Consider the following 4,500-nt stretch of genomic DNA (forward strand, 5'->3'; position numbering starts at 1 on the left):
CTGAGTCCATTCTCTCAGATATGCTGCCATATCTTTTTTTTAAATCACTGAAAGGCACAAATATCCTTCCTGAGCTCTATAACCATCTAGCTTGATTATATACATGGATTTCAGTTACCATACATTTCTGCACAGCAGGGGTTCGGAAAGTGTGCAGCTTCGGGGATCTAAAGTGTGGCCCTTAATTGCCTTCGACCACAAGATGAGGGTAAAGCAGACTGAGTTCTGTTTTTTATTGCTAATGAACAGATCCAACAAGCATTTTTTTTATCATGGAAGATACAAGCTATGGGAATTGTGGTGCATTCATTTTTTATTTATATCAATGCACATGCAAATTAGAGGCATCCCCTCAGGTGTCTGGCAAATTGCCAGTGTCTGGCCATTAGAATCACAAAGTCTGCACATCTCTAATAAATAGAAAGCTTTATGCTAGTGTTTTGCAGCCATTTCCCCCAGGTTGTCTGATTTTCCCTGGTGGAGAACTAGGCTTAATTAAATTAGGATTCAGCCCTTTATTGAAAATAAAAGAACCAGTCCTTTTTCTTTCTTACTTGATAAGGATACACAACCCAAGCGGAGGTGCCTTAATCCCTCTCTAATGAGGAGCAGGATCAACCCTTCATCAGGCAAATAAAAGATTGGGGGATGGATTTTGGAACTGGAGCCATAAAGAAATGTATCAGTGTTTCTTGGAGAGAATGCACATTATTAGCACATAGATCTAGTGATGCCAATTGTAAATAGCCTCTCACAGACCATTGTCCGTCTGGAGTGTTAAACTACAGAGGATCACAAGGACCAGTCAGGAAGAATGTTATATTAAGATCTCACAGTAACTTGCCTCACCTTTGTGGTAATCAGTTCCAAATCTAACCCCTCTCCTTAGTTTAGGTTACAAACCTCAATAACTCTGTGGCAGTCTTGACAGCAATTAACATTACTCAGCAGCCAGCTGGGTTTTAAAATCTCCCTTCCAAGTGATCTTGTTACCTAGGTTTTAAAGACAGCATGACACCATCATTCTGTATCTAGGGGCTTGATCCTGCACTTCTGAAATCAATAGGAGTTTTTTTTATTGACTTCCATGGAAGCAGGAGCAGACTCCAGAAAAGCAAACCTAGAAACCAGTAAAACAACAGTAAACTTTTGACTGGTTCCCAAATCATTTTCCTACCTGGTTTTGATATTGTTACGGGAAGCAGGAGATGGGGTATTGCACAAAGGTATTTTCTGAAAGCTTTCCCTTCCAAATTAACCCCCCTTTTTCCTCCTGATTATTTAATTTGGCATATTATGCACATATATCACAATAGTGTATATCAGTGTTTCTCTTACCCTGCTACTAGAGCACTCAGACTTCAAAAGCCTATGGGAGTCTCCTAAGTCATTTAAAACAAACAAACAATGGTTTTGTTTGAAAATAACTAGCTGCTGTTGGACTTTTACATCAGTTTCAAACCCAGCCAACAACTTCCCAGCACAGCTGTTATAATGGCTCTGCTCTGAGTCAGAACCACTGCCATGGAAGTGGTGGGCAGTACAGGGTCCTAAGCACAATGGGGTTTGAACAGTAAGACTGAATGAAGTTTAAAATGAAAACATACTTTTCGAAAAAGAATTTCTCTGTAGTGTCTCTTCTCGCACCTCTTTCCCCCTAAAATTACACTGTGTATTTATTTCTTCACCCAAGTTTGAGATGGAATATAATTACTAATTGTAGTGACTCCCTTCTCCCACTTAACCAGCACAGAATTGTTCTCTACAGTGCAAGGGTTCTCAACCTTTTTGGCCTCAGGACCCATTTGTAAATGTTTGTGTAAGTAGTCTGGGGGTGAGGCCTTGGAATGGTTATGGTCGGATCCTGCCCCTTGGGGGGTGGGTTCTGCCCAGCACTCACACCACAGTGGTGGCTCCTGCAGCTCCTGTGCTGTGGGGCTAGCTGAGGGTTGGCTCTCCACTCTGGGCATTGCAACTTCCAGGTTGCAGCATTGCTTAGGTTTTGCCCACTCTTCTGACTAGACCAAATTTGTGTGTGGAGTTTTGACCTGGCTCATGATGTTGCAGCGCAACTCACTCAAATTTGGCCTACCCGGACTCCCACCATCATGAAGGCTAGGCTAAACCTGAGTGGTGCTGGGCACAACCCAGAGGTTGCAGTGCCTGAAGCAGGGAAGTGAGCAGCGCCAGCCCTGTGGGACAGGAGCTGCCACACAACCCTTTGAAACATGCTGGCGACCCAATTTCGGGTTCCAACTCACAGGTTGAGAAACCTTTCTCTAGAGACTATTCTTGAGTAATCCAGTCTAGCTGGGAGGCAACGTGGCCTAGTTGAAAGGGCACTGAACTAATAGTCAGGAGTTCTGTATTCTCTTCCCAGCTCTGCAAATGGTTTGCTGTGCTACTTCACTTGCAATCCTTTGTCTGTCTTGTCTATTTAGATTGAAAGCTCTTCAAGGCAGAAGCTGTCTGTTACTAGTGCCTGTATAGCACATGGAACAATAGGACCCTGTTCTTGACTGAGGCCTCTAAGTGCAATACAAATAATAATAATAATAGTTTTAAATGACTCAGGTAGTAGGGCTTCCACCACTTCCTTTGGGAGATTATTCAAGACTCTAAGAGATCTCATTCTTAAGAATTTTATTGCTGATGTTCAACCGAGATCTGGCTTTGGTTTAATTTCATGTCACCGGTTTGAGGTTTTTTGTTTTTGTTTTTTTTTTGGGGGGGGACTTTGTTGGGTTGGAGGTTTTTTCAAGATTGTTAAAGCACAGTAATACTGCCTATTTCTTGTGTGTGAGTAACTCTTGTAATTTGGTTGTAAGGCATTTCCAATACAAATAAATGGGAGAAAAATAAAATCCCCAAATAACTCACTGCATGATGAAAGCTTCGTAAGGAATTCCAGATTTCTCCAGTAGGTGAAGAACAGGGCTTCAGCCTCTTGCCTCCACAAGATACAGATGGTATACAGGCTTTTCAGTGTAACTGCAATATGTGGTACGTCTCATTCTGATCTCACATCACTTTTACACTGTAAACAGCAAGATGCAGCCTGGCATATATTATTTACTTACAACTCATGAAAATGTATCGACTTGGAGGGAGTTCCCCTTTCTGAGTGGGTAGACTAGTTAGGATGAGCATGATGAGAGATAAAGGAAGTGGAGCCCTCTACACATTGACCTGAGAATCAGCAGTGACATTTTGTACTGTGCAGTGTATTTGGGGAGTCAAGTGCTGATTCAGAGCTCAATCCCTTGCTCCCAGATCCAGCAGGTGGTGGGAATGTTGCCCAGCTGACATGCTCCATTTTGGAGGGAGGCAAAGGAAGAGTTTCTCACTGATACCATTGAAGCCTATTTACTGATATGGGTGGAGGCCACAGTTCTCTGCAGCAAGCCCTAACGGCTGATTCTCCATTGCCCTCTGGCCCCTAGAAAATACCCTCAGCACAGAAGACCATCCAAGTCAGCATACCAGGCGGGCTGGGAGGGAACAGATGTGGCCAAACCACTGCTGCACACCAGCTGTTATTCAAGAGGGCCATCATCTACATTGGGAGTAACGCAGGCCCCCAGATGGGCCTAGAATAAAGGGAGTGCAATGGTAGTTTGAAGCCACCTTTCCCCTGAACTTTGCTATGCTGAATTAAGTGCAGGAATAGAATAACAGACAGTTGGTCCCCTAATTCCTATCTTTGGCTAGAAAATGCTGCTAAAGGGACAGATTAGTTCATACCTATGGCAGAGAGTGTCATGTCTTGGCACGAAGGAGGTCAAAGGTTCCAAAAGAAAAGCACCACATATCAGAAGTCCTTTCATCACCTCCACTCTCCAAGGACCTGAACATTGTTTTTGACTAGAATAATAATGTATATTTATGTACCTTTTTATAGTGCTTTAACATCCTCCGACAACAGCAAGGTATCATTGTCCTAGCAACCCTTCCCAGCGTGATGCTGTCCCCTCATTTTATAATCACACTCTCTGCTCCATTATCTAAGTCATATTGAATAGTACCAGATCCAAGACTGGCCTCTGGGGGGCCCCACTAGATACAGCCTCTCAGTTTGACAGCAAACCCTTGATAAGGACCTTTTAGGGATGGTCTTTCAACCAGTTACATACCCCCCTTTTAGTAGTTTCAGCTAGACCACATTACCTTGCTTTGCTTATGAGACTGCCATGAGGCCCTGTGTCAAACGCCTTACCGCAAGCCTTCCTCGCCCTGCACCCCATAACAGCGGCCGCCCAGCTAAGCCGGAGCCTCCCTTCATGCACCTTGCTGTGCATTGTGCGCTTTATGAGGGGCTGGGGATTTGCCCTCCCTCCCTTACTCTGGTTACATGGAAGTCGCACATTACCGTCGGTCCCTGCTGCTGCTGCGGCGCTCTTGGGAGGGGGGGGTCTGGGGCGGAGGCCTCTTCCCGTATTGGCTGGTTGGCGGGCGCGTCACCTGGGGGCGGGGCTCCTATCAGCTGTTTGGGGGATGCCA

The 4,500-nt window shown here is 44.7% G+C and overlaps 1 long non-coding RNA gene across 1 annotated transcript; it reads left to right on the forward strand.

Annotated features, from left to right (window-relative positions):
- The first annotated feature begins 1,055 nt into the window (after positions 1-1,055).
- Positions 1,056-2,511, forward strand: LOC137159699 (uncharacterized). The gene is made up of 2 exons (XR_010921698.1): positions 1,056-1,226; positions 2,442-2,511. It is a non-coding gene; the product is annotated as an uncharacterized lncRNA (long non-coding RNA).
- Positions 2,512-4,500: the final 1,989 nt, after the last annotated feature.

The sequence above is a fragment of the Emydura macquarii genome, unplaced genomic scaffold (genome assembly GCF_026122565.2).
Source record: "Emydura macquarii macquarii isolate MOO-44397 ecotype Brisbane River unplaced genomic scaffold, CSIRO-AGI_Emac_v2 contig_1876, whole genome shotgun sequence".
NCBI lineage: Eukaryota > Metazoa > Chordata > Testudines > Chelidae > Emydura > Emydura macquarii.